The following is a 14,809-nucleotide window of genomic DNA, read 5'->3' on the forward strand; positions in this document are numbered from 1 at the left end:
CTCTTTCAGGGAACATAGTGACCATCTAACCTTCCTGGTCCCTTTTCTTATGGAAGAGGATCGCCTTCTAAAAACTACAAATGTCTTTCTTTGATTACCGGAGCCAAGTTTTAGGCCATCTTCTTGTAGCAGTTGAGTCCTGACACATGGAAGTCAAGGTCATGCACCTTGGGAAGTCTTTGCTTGAGGTCCAAGCAGTAGGTGTCCTCCCACGGAGGCCCCATCATGCATTTTCAGTGCAGTTCAAGCAGAGCGGGAAGCGTCAGCTGCAGCTTTGGGACCTCCCTTGATGGCTATGTCCTTGCGTCCTGCAGAGAGGCCTGCTTGGGTCAGAGTTTGGGCTTGTGCTATGGGTTCTTTACTCCTTTGGAATACTTTCAACAGTTGCATGTCTGCTGCTCCAATTTCCCCTTCATGACCTTTGAAGGATGCACCTAAGTCATCATTGTCATCACCACACTCTTCAAAGGTACTCGTGGCTGGGATGCTGGGGAACCACCATGTCCTGATTTCAGTTTCCTTCCTTTGCAAAGTCCTTATCCTCCATGTGGTCTCCACTGCCCTGGAGCAGATGCAGGATGCTTAACGGAGTGTGGGCCGGGGAAGTCAGTCACCTCATGTCAACATTTGTGGCCTGTTTGACTCCTGCCTGGGCCTGCTCCGGCCTTTCCATCTTCTCCTTCTTTGAATGCAAACATGGCTTCTGTCTCACAATTTCTTAGTTGGGCAGCTCTGCAGGTTGCTGACAGTCAGTGAGGCCATTCAGATCATTCATGCTTCGCCCATGAATATCTTCCCCCCCCTGCAGTGAGGGTGCAGGATGTGCCTTGCATCACTCATGAAAGTTCAGAAGACCTCTTTTTCATACTCTTTTCAGAAGCTCACCTAGGTCCTGATGAGAAGACCTGTTTATTTCCTTTCGACCCCTCAAGCAGAGGGATTGGGGAAATCAAAGACTGGTCTCTGGCATGGGTGACATGAGGCCAGCACTGGCCTGGGATGCTGGCTACATTTTGGCTCTGGCTTTTCCTTGGAATTCACCCTGGACTGAATCCCTCTGTGCCAGCTCCTCTCTTCTGAGTGTCCTCTCCTGAGTGTGGTAGACCATAAAGGCTACCACAGCAGTGCACACTCAGATCACCTAGGATATCCATCGGGTCGCTGGCACTGGTCCCAGGATTCTGTACAACACTAGCTCTGCTGCCTATGGGGGCAGCCAGCAGCAGCTAAACAAGCTTTGTGTGGTAGGCAGTAGGCCCTCCATGGCTCCTGAGGGCTCCGTAGCTCTGCCTGCCCTTGCCAATGGCCTGTGGGCCATAACGGACCACTCAGAACACTGTGGAGCATTCTGTGCCTAACAGAAACAAGGGCCCACCAATGGGGTAGATCATCCGTTGGGCTGGGAGAAGGTGGGGCATCACGTGTCTTAGGAAGCTGTGTCCCTGATTTTGCTGTGCAAATTGAAAGTGGCGTTACTTTTGCAGGACCTTAGGGGAGTGAAAAGAGCTCCTGGCAGCTCCTAACTCAGGCCATTCCAGGCCCCACCTGGCCCTCCTGCACAGCTGGGGGATCCAAACAGAGCCACGTTGAAGCCCTAAGTCCACACACCATCCTCTCAGGGCAGTGTGGTGGCGCATACCTGGTGGGACTCATTACCCCAATTTTAAGTTTTCTTCTGCAGCAGGAAAGCCTGGCCCTGCCTACAAAGAGTTCGTTTTTCTTGCTACATTGAGCAACCTGAAGAAAGGACTGTGTTTTCTTCACCTCCATAGCCCCAGGAGCTCGCCAATGCCCAGTCTATACTAGAGGCTCTGCTGTTGTTTGTCTTGTTTTCTTGTTGAATCTACTCTGACTTGGGACTTGTCACTTTCCTCACTTGATCTCCATATTCAGATCTGTGAACAGGAGTAAGTGGGTAAAGGTTTTAAAACCTCTCCAATGCAGACAGAACTCTGAAACCAGACCAGAAGCTGAGGCGGGGTGAATGGAGCATTTTCACCGGCATGATGAATGGGACCTACAGGTCTGGCTATGAGGGTGGTATCTTATCCCTGGAATGCCTCTGGAGACTCAGACCCTAGTTTGCAAATCAGACTCAAGAATGGTCTTAAGTGCTGTTTTGTGTGGGTCTTCTTCGTTTGTTATTTTTATGTTTTTGAGACTTTGTTATTGGCACAACAGCTTCTGGAAATCTGTTTCATGTAGAGTATGGGGGTTTCTTTGGCCGAATGGGGTGAGCACAGGCTCCATCTGCTTGCCAGCCACTGTCTGGGCCACAGCCTGTCCACAGCGTCCTGCTCCTCTATAATTTGTTCAGACATTGTGGTGTGTCTGGCCGTGCCATTTGTCCTAGGTGTGGAAACAACCACAATGAAAGCCTGAAGCCGCTGGGATGAGCAGCTGCCTCGGAATCCCGCTCCTTCCCGCTCTTTCTAAGAAGCCAGGAGCAGCCGGCCAGCATCCCCTCCCTCCGACCCGCAGTCAGTGTGGGCAGCAGGCCCGGACTGGTGCCCGCTGGAAGTGGCCTTAGAAAGACCGCGTCCGACTCGGCCTCCGTCTCCCGCTCAAAGAGCCATCTTGTCGCCGCTTCACTCAGGAGCCAGCGAGCTCTTCCCAGGACCCGCTTCGCGTCTTCCCTTCACCCCGACTACCACTGGGTGGAGGCGGTGGCCTCTCTGGAGCTGCCAGGGAGCAGCGGCCTGTGGGCCTGAGGCGGGGCCGTCTGTGTCCTCTGGGCACTGTCTGTTCCGGCCCAGGAGCCTCCTCCTCGACTCCGCCCCGGCCGCCCTGGGCCTCCCTCTTTCACTTTCTTGGTGTCTTTCAGGTACAGTCTTTAGAGATGCAACCCTTCCAAACACAGGCAAGTGCAATAGACCAGGGCGCTCTCCTGTATGAACACCCCCGGGGCAGACGTCCTGGCTGCAGCTAGCGTCTAACCCACCACCTTTAGTACCAAGGCACACAACCGGAACGCTACAGGCTCATTGAATTCATGGTTAAATAACTATATATGAATAAACAGGCTAATAAGCTACATTTCCTTGTATTGAAATGCCTTTTTAGTGAAAGTGCATTCAGATGATGAAAGTAATACACACCATTACAAATTATAATAGTGCAGAGTATGTCATCTCCAATGCTATTCTTCAGTTCTTTACAATTTGGTGTATATGCTTTTAAACTTAAAAAACATTTGTATGTATTCCCACCATTTCGTTTCAGTCTTATAGGAGAAAATCAATAACAGTAATTCATTAAAATATTAATTTGCCTTTCTCTAATGTAATGAGATATTGGGTCAGCTGGTATATTTCATTTTATGATGTAAGTTGTTTTTCTGGAAGTTTTTTATCAATATTATTATTTTGAGTCATAATATTAAGATGTTCTCTCTCTGTTTATGATTCACTTCTGTCATTGAGTGACTTATTTTAAACAGTACTTCACTGTTAGTTTCCATTATCAACAGAAAAGAAGGAAGCCAGTTTTGTTGTATTTGATTGAGTCTGAGGATGATGATGGGCTGTTAGGAGGACATTGGCATAAGGAACCTCAATAAGTTTTTACTCAATTCTATGGCTTGAATGTTTGTTCCCTCCAGAAGTCGTGGAAATTTAATTGCCATTCTAATAGTATTAAGATATGATGTTCTTAAAAGGTCATTAGGTCAAAAGGGGTACAGACCCACAGGTGGGATTAATGCCATTATAAAAGGGTGAGTTCAGGCCTCTCTTGCCTCAGCCATGAGATGACCTAGCACAAAGACCCTTGCCAGATGCCAGCCCCTCAATCTTGAACTTCCCAGCTTCCAAAACTATGAGTCAATACATTTCTATTTATTATAATTTTCCCAATCTCAGGCATTTTGTTATTGCAGCAAAAACAAAGACCCTCAATTTAATAATTTTATTTCTTTTCTTTTTTCTTGTAGAGTCAGTGTGTTGCTCTGTCACCCAGGCTGGAGTGCAGTGGTATGCTAGTAGCTCACTACAGCCTTACACTCCTGGTGTCAATGGATTCTCCCACCTCAGCCTCCCAAGTAGGTGAGACTACAGGCATGTGCCACCATACCTGATAATTTTTAAATTTTTTTGTGGAGATGGGAGTCCCACTATGTAGCCCTGGATGGCCTCAAATTCCTGGTCTCAAGTGATTCTTTCACCTTTGCCTCCCAAAGCACTGGGATTAAAGGTGTGAGCCACCACACCCAGCCTAAGAATTTTATTTCTTCATAATGTGCCTGTTTTTCCTTATGTTAAGCTCTAGTTTGCAGCCTCTAAAATGGCTCCCAGTGATCCCCACTTCCCATTACTCTCGCTCTGTGTGATCCTCACCCCTGAGTGAGGACTGGATCATGTGACTGGCTTCTGACTAATAGAGTATGACCAAAATGATATGAAGTCTCTTCTGACCGTAGCAGCAGGAGGCTCTAACCTCTGTCTTGCTCACTCTCTATGGCTTTTTTTCTCTTGCCTACATTGATGAGCCCAGACTGCCAGTGTGACTATCCTAAAGAGAAGCCCATGTGGCAAGGAACTGAAGGATGTTTCCAGCCAACAGCAAGTGAGAAACCAAGTCCCTCAATCCAACAGCTTGCAAGGAATGAATCCTGTGAACAACCAGGCCAGAGACTTTAGAAACAGAACCTGAGTTGTCCACAGCCTCACCCAACACCTTGGCTGCAGCTTCCTGAGGAGCCCTGAACCAGAGTGAGTCATGGTTGGGTTTTTGACCCACAGAAACTGGGAGATGATAAATATTTTAATCTACTCAATTTTGGAGTACATGGTTATGTAGCAACAGATAATTAAATACCAGCTAATTGTCCACTGATTGCATATTCTACAATGTAGATATCTCTTTATTTCACACGTGTTTTTTTCCAAACAATACAGCTTTTTAAAATTTCTTGTCAAAAAAGAAAGTCCAGTTTAGGTCTGATAGTATTTTTGACATGGGGAAAATAGTACAGATGCAAAAGCATCTCTTTGTGCTTCACTGCTTGAGGTGTTCAGTATATAATTATTAGCCTTGAAAAGACAGGTCTGGTTTATCTCTATAATTCTGAGAAGGTTTAGTTCTGGTTGCCCAAGTTTAGGCTAGTTAAAGGCTGTGTGGTTTAGTCACAAACGTGGCAGGACAGGCCCTCTACCCTCTGACTTTAAAAATAGAACCGAAAACAACTATCCCTGGAACAAGTAATTGAAATATCTCCAAGCTAAAACTGATTGATAGAGGAAAATTTGTGAAGATTCCTTCTAAATGTGGTACAAGGCGATTCTATGGATGCTCTAGATTCTAGAAAAAGAGGCATAAAAGAAAGGCAGGAGAGTTGAGTAAAGAAAATCAGCCTTGAAGAAAACTGGCTCCTCTTAAAAATTTTCTCAGGTTTGGGCTGCTGGGTCTGGCAGGGCCATTGTTTAGGGGTCACCTTAGCTGTGTGTATGGACCAAATGACTTTTCATTTTGTGCTAGGGTCTTGAACTTTGGAATCCATGACCAAATTCTTGAATCAGCTTAGCACTGCCAAGTGAGCCTTTCCCTTAAAACACACAATTGCTACTGACAGCAAAAGTCTAATTACAAACAAAAGTCTACATCATGAGAATGTTCTGGAATCTTAAGTGACTTGCTTTTCATGATAACAACTGCCTCGTATATTGCAAAATGTCACCTGGACCCCATGAGGGCTCTACAGAAAATATTGTAGAAAACCTAAGCATCGCATGCAATGCTCACAGTGAGGTATATCCAACTATCAATTTAATTACAACTTTATTACTTACCATTCAATTTGGTTCCTACAGAGTGTATGTTCCTTCTGGGAATACAAAAAATTATGTTCTAATTAAAGTATAATTATCCATTCAGTGCAGAAGGGCAGGGGTCACAGTCTCTCTGCATCCTCATTACATCTGAGTATTCCGGAAGATACCTCACATTCACACTCAGGCCCCATCACCTGACATTACATGTGGTATTTCTAGGAAATACAAGGCTTTAATCAAACTCTTTTATTTCAAGTTAAGGAAAGTACAATTTAAAAAACAATGCAGAGTGAATCAAATAGGGTAAGATTTATAGTAACTTCAATCTCTACATTTTTCACTACAATGCATTCTTTGTAGGTTAACATACATTGTTTGGTACAATCCTGAAATCAGTGTAATGCAGTTGACAAGATCCAGAGTTTATTACCAACAAACACAGGTATCGTTTTCACCTTTTTGTCTCCTAGTATCCAAACTGTTTTTAACAATGAGCATGCCTGGGACATTCTGCATTCCCTATGCCCTGCTTCACTCCCATTTTCTAACCAGTCCTAAGATTCATGGACATATTTTTATCTTATTGAGCAGTGTCTCTATCGTTTATTCTTTTTTTTGTTTGTTTCTGCTTCTGTGTTTTCATTTGGTGTTTGGTAGCTAATAAACAAATTGACTGAGATTCACAGGCACATTTTGGTGCCAGGATGTGACAAGATGATATAGCATATGTGTTCAGTCAGTGCCTGAGGGAGCACTTATTTCCTCATCTGGTCATATTTCCACTGGTTATATGTGCTACAGCTAAGCTTACTTTGTAATTATTTTTAATTGAAGTGAAAATTACCTCCAACCGCCTGGACGTGAGAGTGTTAAAATGTGAGAAAACAGGGTACAACTCTGTGAAAGAGAAAATGGCTTACAATGCACAGGGTTCCCGTAGCTCTGTATTTACTCAGGGAAGTATGAAAATACACATAACTGCTGCCACACCCTCAAGTATATTAGTGAAAATGAGGTATCTGCAAGTATTTCTGTTGTTTCACTCATTTCTCACCTGATAGCCATGCCCAGAAATACTCTACACACCTGTTTCTCTCCTGCGTTCAGGAGTTTTAGAACACAACCGACCACAGCCCCTTAAATATCCTCCAGGAGCTGGATTTGGGGAAAGAACAGGTTGTTGGATTTTACTCGGTGTCAGTGGGGCAGAGACTCCACCCTCAGAGACTGACTTTAAGGAGCATGGAAGCAATGGAGTTAAAATAGGAAGAGAAGGGCAAATAAAAAAAAAACAGAAAAAAAAAATATGCCCTCAGGATGTTCCCTCCCCGTCTCTCTGTCAAGCTTCTGAGCTCTTCCCTTGGGCAAGGCAGCAAAGAGGCCATGCAGGAAACAGAGGGGAGGCACAGAAAGAAGAACATGTTTCAGGGGTGCCAGTCTAAAATGTGAGATGGATCTCAGAGGGAGAAAGCTGAATATTTGTAGCAAAAGCAATGCTAAATGAATTATAGGCCTAATTTAAAGAAAGAGGCGAAATTGTAGATCTAAACATCTGCTGAATTCTAGGCAAACTTAATTAACTGTAAATGAACACAGAAAACCTGAATGAATTTTTCTTTCAAGAATAAAAAATGCATAACGAGGAAAAAAGATTTTATCTAAAGGAACAGATATCAAATTTGTCTTGGAATTTTATTGTATAAATTTTAGTGTATAGAAATAAAAATGAAATACTTAACCCATGTAAGCTCCATTAGTTACATCCTACAATCGTCTAGTTAGTACTCTGCTGGTCGACAAATAATGCTAATAGAAGAATCAAGAATAGTGAAGCTGAAGTTAAACTGATGCCAAGTAGGAAAAAAGTTCAATAGATACTGTTTTATTTATTGTCTTTTTAATAGAAAATTTCTACAAAATATTTGTTTAAAAAAGAGCATCGAAAAAATCAATAGTAATTAGCTTCTCATTTATGAGAATGAACCACAAATCATCAGACATTTAAGGAAAGAAAAGAATTATGATAATTAAGATTTATAGTAACTTGTTTTATTTAACAAAATAAAACAATTTATAGTAACTTGTTTTATTTAACAAAATAAAACAAACAAAACCAAACTTGCTAGAGGAATAATCCAGAGAGAAAGGAAAACAAACAAACATTTAACTAATTTGAATTAGTATCTTCACAGAGATTTGAGCGGTCTGGCACTATAATTACCATAAGAAAAGGTTGCTATGGAAAGCTAACAATAGGAGAATGATAACGTATGTTTGGAAATTAAAATATTGCCATACTGAAAATGTTTATAAAGGGCTGGATAATTAAGAGAAACAGCCAGAGATAGAATCAATGATTGGGAAAATGTTAAGAAACTCTTCAAAGGTGTAAATAAAAAAGGAAGAATGAGACAGTAAAAGTGAAAAGCTTAGGAACGCAGATACCCGCATCAGGGAATCCCAGAGTTCATCTAAAAGGATTTCTAGATGGAGAAAACAAAACAAAACAAAAATGAAAGAAAAATCATAAGAATAATAACAATGTCAAACATAATAAAGTAAAACATTATCTGATATGTAAAAAGTAACTGTTTACCTGTGAACCGTGTATGAATTAAAACTTGTTAAGATAGCATTAAGGTAAAAAAAAAAAAGGGGGGAGACAGAATATAAACAATATAACAGTGTAAAAGATTTAGTTAAGGAAGAAGTGAAATAAAGCTAAAAATAATTTTTAAAAGGATTTATTTTAATTAGGAAAGAGACAAAAGATTGTTTCCTTTCGTAATCCTTCAACCATATTATGTAGTTCTACATAAATATTTCTACAGTGTTAATATTGTGATTGCCATATTTTAGCTTTTCATTCTCATAACCAATCTATAGGCAGATTTTTAAAGAAGTAAGTATAGTTTCAAAATGGAATGTATATGTTAGAAACCTTAAAACATAGTAAACAATAAAACCAACAAAAATTTGGGATGGTAGGAAAGAGAAAAGGAAGAAAATAGTCAAATGTGCTAGAAGGAAATGATTTAATCACACTAGAAAGCTAGTAAGTCAGTAAATATAGCTATATATAATGTATATATGTATCTATATACATATATTTACTTTTTAAATAAAAATTTTAATAAACATCAGCTCAAGGGTACATATTATTAACACATCACCATTAATGTTAACTTTGATCACATGGCTGAGTAGTGTTCATGAGGTTTCTCCACTCTAAAGTTATGTTTGTTTGTTTGTTTTTCATTTTCCATACTGTAGCCTTTGGAAGGGAGTCACTGTATGCTGCCTGCACTTAAATGCAGAGAAATGCTTTATTACCTGGGGGTGGCTTATCTATATAAATTATTTAGAATTCTTCTGCATGGAATATTTATCTATTCTGCATTTATTTATTATCCCATCATTTATTCATATTAGAATGGACATGTGGATATTTATTTTATACATTGTACTATAAGCCAACATCACTTTATTTACTTATTTTTTTGCTCAAATTGTTCCAGCATTGGCCACTAGGAGCTTTTAGTTGACTCTAATATTCATTGACATACTCCTGGCATTGTGTTTTGTTTTTGAGCACTTTCTTACTTGTTAGCACTACAAGATGTTCCAGGCTTGTCTTGTATATTTTCTGTCCTAGTCCTAGAATCAGCTTTTCTCCAAGGAGCCCTCATTTCTTTTATTGAGAGTGATATTCAAAACCAAGCTCTGGGAACTATATGTGTTCATGGCTACTGGGGTTTGTTGCTTCTAGATTCTCTCAGCTGACAAAGCAAGGGAATACATGTGTGTGTATGATCCCATCTATATATACACATCTGTGAATATTTCTATTTGTAACCATCTGTATGTTACACAGAACACGAGTTTATACTATGTCCACAGCTCTAATCCATTATCAATGAAACATCATTCTAGCCTACTTCTCTTACTTATTTGTAAATCATGGCCCCAAATAGTGAGCAACCTGGCTCCAATTATCTCCCATCCATTTACATAATTGTCCCATTCCAGCACACACATGTATAGTAGTATCAGCATTGATAATCTGTACTCTTGTGAGAAAAAACTTTATCAGCCACGGTACAGTGTTATGCACAGTGTTTTTCATTTATTTATTTGTTTGTTTTTGCCTTTAGTCTTACAGACTCCATTTTTTCCCCAAAGTTATTTAGCTTAAGACTCTTCCTCCAGGCTCCTTACCCTGGCTTTACAGCTCAGTCCCCTCCACATTTCCCCCTGTGGACAACAGCAGGGTTGGGACAGGTCCTTACACTGCCGTGTGAGCGAGTGCTTGCCTGTGAGGTCGCAGCCGTGTCATCCTAAGGGTGGCCAAGCCTCGATTTAACAACCCCTACTTCTGGCCCCCTCCTCCCACCATGCCCAGCTAGCTGGATGACCTGGTCCTGATTAACGAAATCAAGGAGCAGCTGATGGCCGAGAAGATCAGGCCACCTCACCTCAGCCTAGTCGCAGCAGCCGCTGCTAGGGCCGCCGGCACACGCTGAGAGCAGCCAGGCCGTCATCTCGCTGCCCAAGCTGCAGCAGGTTCCGGGGCTGCATCCGCAGGCAGTGCCGCAGCCCAACGTGGCGCTGCACGCACGGCCGGCCACCAGCACTGTCACAGGTCTGGGGCTGTCCACCCAGACCCCGGCTGTGAGCACTTCTGAGTCGAGCACGGACACGGGCACGGGTACCAGCACCCCGTCCACACCCACCACCACCAACCAGAGCCACCTCATCCCCTCGTCCCCCACCCTCATCTCAGGGATCACCAGCCCCCCTCTCCTGGACTCCATCAAGACAATCCAGGCCCATGGCCTGCTTGGCCCCTCCAAGTCCGAATGCAGCCTCAAAAAGATCAAGGCAGAGAACCCGGGGGATCCGCCTGTCCTAGTAGTCCCCTACCCCATCCTGGCCTCGGGCAAGACTGCCAAGGAGGGCAAGATGTACAGGTGTAAGGTATGCCTGCTGACCTTTTTCACCAAGTCGGCTATGCAGATCCACTCCAAGTCGCACACAGAAGCCACGTACAAGTGCCTGTACTGCTCTTAAGTCCTTTGCCAATGCCTCCTACCTGGCCCAGCACCTGCGTATCCACCTGGGTGTCAAGCCCTACTACTGCTCCTACTGTGATAAGTCCTTCCAGCAGCTCTCCCACCTCCAGCAGCACACCAGAATCCACACAGGCAACAGACCCTACAAGTGCCCACATCCTGGCTGCGAGAAGGTTTTCACTCAGCTCTCCAACCTGCAGTCTCACCAGCGCTAGCACAACAAGGACAAGCCCTACATGTGTCCCAGATGCTACGGGGCCTACTTGGACTCCGCCTCCCTGAAGATCCACCTCTCGGCCCACGCCATCAAGCATGCCAAGGCCTACTGCTGCAGCATGTGTGGACAGGCCAAACCTCTGAGACCTACCTGATGATGAACATGTCCAAACACATGGTGGTGGAGCACCTGGTGAGCCATCACTCACCCCAGAGGACGAAGTCCCCCTGCATCCCGGTGCGAATCTCTCTCATCTGAGCTCACTGGAGGCGCCGCCCCACCTGGCCCCCTGGCAGACACAGACCCAGGCAGCACCAGGCCCCGACTCCCTCTGGGGGCCCTCCAGGAACCACCAAGCTCTCTCACGACCTTCCCAACCTTCCAGAAAGCTTGGTCCACAGAAGCCCTGCCTGGTCCAGTCCAGGGGTGGCCAGGCCAACTGCAAGATTCTGGACTGTTTTGGTGGCATCCAAAGACGATCTCAGAGCACTTTGGAAAAAAAAAAAAAAGCCCCTTCAGTGATGTTTCCTCATACATTTGTGATAGACTTAGATTTTGGGGGGGTCAGATTCTGTAGTCTACTCCAGGATCAGATTGAATAAAAATTTAAATTTATAAATCCACTCAGAAGAAACACCAAAAATAAGAATAATATTACCATAAAAAAATTGAGGGTGTCTGGGAAGAAGAGAAAGGATGATGTAGTAGATAAGCTAAATTTCTTTTTGGTTAGTTATTATTTCTCTTGTTTTATTATTTTGCTAGTTATTATTATGTATATTTCAAACAGGAAAATACAAAAAAGGTATTTTGATAAATGGTATTACCTACCACTTAGATTTTAAAATTGTTAACATTTAGATATACTTCTTTAAAACTTAAAAAATTCTTGTTACAGAAAATTCTAAACATAAAATAGAAAACCTCTATATACCCATCACTCACCTTCAAAAATTATCAATTCATGGCCAGTCTTACTTCATCTATATTCCCACCCATTTCTCTTACCCTGTATTATTTTGAAGCAAATTCAAGGTATCATGTCATTTCAGCTATAATTATTTCAGAACACATATCTAAAAATAAGGGTGGCTAAAAACATAGTCAAAATAATATGATCACAACCAAAAATGAGCAATAATTTATTAATATAATTAAAATTCAGTTAGTGTTCACATTTTCTATTCTCTCATAAATGTCATTATCTAGATTTTTCTTACCATGTTTGAGCCAGGATCCAAATAAAATGCACCCATTGGTCTTGATGATAGGCTCCTTACATATTGCTTAGCCTTCATCTCTCTCATTTCCCCCCCCCGCTTCCAATTCATTGTTGAACAAATCTGCTCATTTGTTCAATATCTTCCCACATTCTGGATTCTGATTATTGTCTTCAGGTGGTATCAAATTTAACATTTAACATATAACTTGTAGTTGGATCTAGAGACTTGAAAAGTTTCAGATTCTTTATTTTGACAAATTAGAGTTGCTGATGGACTTTTCCATCAGAAGGCACATAGTCTCTGACTGCTTTCTTTTGTGATATTGGCTGCTCTGATGTTTAATATCTAAATACATTAATTATTAGGGTTATAAAATTGCACCATCCTAATTCCATTTTCCCTTATCACTCATTAGCTGAAATATACATGTAAGAAGAAACTCTGCTTCATCTACTTTTTGGCTAGCTAGTGATAGACTCCATATAGGAAATGCAAAAAAGTTCCCCTTTATTTACCAGTTTTCAAAATAGTGACTTGATTTACTTATATGCCACATGTCTTGTCCCTCATAATAGTCCTGTCCAAAGTTTAAACAAAAAAATAACAGAATGTATATTTGTATTTTATTGAGTTATAGGTATCAACACCAAAAACTGAAGGTAGAAAATGTTGATAGTGGTTGTCTCTGGAGAAAGAGGCTGTGGATGGCAGGAAAGAGGCTATTACTTTTTATTCAGGTCCTTTTTAACATGTATGTTTTTAAAACAAATGCAGATTTTACTACTACTGCCAAGTCTGACCAGCAGACTCTGTCTAAGCAACAGATGACAGGAGTACATAGACACATGGGTTTTGCCAGGGTGAATGTGGCCAGAGGATCCCATGGCTCACAGATTTCAAAGAGGGAGTCTGGCAAGTGAAGCCCCCATATGCTGGAGAGGTTCATAATTATTTTAGTGCAGATTTAATGACAAAGGTCTCAAGTAAACACCATTAGTGTGTAATTAACATTGCTGACCCCCCAAGGAGAGAGCTGTTCTGCATGCAGATGATCAGTATTTGGTCTTAGGACAATATGAGTAAATAAGCTATTTGGATAAACTCCTCTACATTCCCTTGTTACCTGCTCTTTGCTATTAGCTCAAGGTAAGAGGATTAGTCTGCCTTCAGCTGTTAATTCTCTCCTGAAGCTTTGCAAAAACTTCCAGTCTTCCAGGAAGGTTTCCATCTTTCTTACAATTTTTCCTACCACTCTGACTGATCTCCTACATACTACTTCTATTGTTAATAATAATGACAATAACACTTTAATCAGGAATTTTTAATTATGTGGGAAAATGCTCATTTATACTATTTTAATGAATTATACACACACACACTCACCTAATCACATTAAGATAGGCAGTGAATCCAGAGACAGTTAGAAGGTAATTTAAAAAAATAATGGCCAAGAGCTTTGAGCACAGGATTGAATTCAGGTCTTACAACAGCTCTATAGCTTAGTATTATTAAAACATTCTCAGTAGTTTAATAATTTGCCCAATATCACCTAGTCTGGCTCAACTTTTAGCCTGTATTCTCTTGCCACTTGTACAAAGTGTGGGCCATAGACCAGTAGTGTCAGCATCACCTGGGAGCCTGTTGGAAATGCAGAGCCTTGGACTTGCCTTAGACCTACTGACTCAGAATCTGATTTTTAACAGGATCTTCACTGATTCATAAGTACATTAAAGCTTGACAAGATGTGCTTTATAGTCTACTTATTGATGAGTAGGGTGAAGGTTGGGAGGGGTGGGACCTTAATTGTCTATTTCTCTCTTCTGTCTATCTGACTATCTATCTGTCTATCTATCTCTCTATCTCCTTTTATCTGTATCTATGCATCTATCCTCCCAGTGTTCAAATGGTAAATTGTCTTATAATTTGATTCTCTTACAGTTTGATTCTTTGAAATGGGGTTCAAATAATGTCCATTGCAGTTTCCTCCTCCAGTTTTTATTTCTTGTATCTTTTGTTATTGATGTGTGAAAGAATTTGGATTGTTTCCTGATTGCCCCAGGTATCATTTAATATGTTTCTCTGTTCTATGCATTTCCTGTATTATGTAATTGAGTATGGAGGCTAAATGAAATTCGGGCTTGATTTTCTCAGAAAGACTATTTACTAGTGGGTGGTGTTTGCTCTCTCTCTCTCCTTCTCTCTTCCTTCCTTCCTCTTTATGTATCTACATATCTTATTCCAGTATCTACTTAATGAAATAATGGCTGTATTTCAAAAGATTAATAATAGGTATTACAAGAAATACTTTCACATTGTTTTCCAAAAAATAAAATTTAAAAAGCACTGATTCTGTGCAAGTTGATATAATATTTGGAGAATCACTTTGAAAGTAGTATTGTGAGCAATAGAGCAAGGAGGTCATGTTAGGATAAGAAACTGAAAAAATAAGGTCACAGATTGCTCCTGGCAGCTTTGCCTCAGGAAAGCTTTACACAGTTCATAGAGCCTCTCCTCCTCTCTCTAACTGAA

General features: G+C 41.6%; 1 long non-coding RNA gene and 1 pseudogene across 1 annotated transcript; both read left to right on the forward strand.

Annotated features, from left to right (window-relative positions):
* Positions 1 to 1,381: 1,381 nt before the first annotated feature.
* On the forward strand, positions 1,382 to 8,391 carry LOC100392854 (uncharacterized). The gene is made up of 3 exons (XR_013525998.1): positions 1,382 to 2,824; positions 3,932 to 4,043; positions 4,492 to 8,391. It is a non-coding gene; the product is annotated as an uncharacterized LOC100392854 (long non-coding RNA).
* A 1,413-nt stretch (positions 8,392 to 9,804) lies between these two features.
* Positions 9,805 to 11,756, forward strand: LOC118142832 (zinc finger protein 362-like; annotated as a pseudogene).
* Positions 11,757 to 14,809: the final 3,053 nt, after the last annotated feature.

The sequence above is a fragment of the Callithrix jacchus genome, chromosome 1 (genome assembly GCF_049354715.1).
Source record: "Callithrix jacchus isolate 240 chromosome 1, calJac240_pri, whole genome shotgun sequence".
Classification (NCBI taxonomy): Eukaryota; Metazoa; Chordata; class Mammalia; order Primates; family Cebidae; genus Callithrix; species Callithrix jacchus.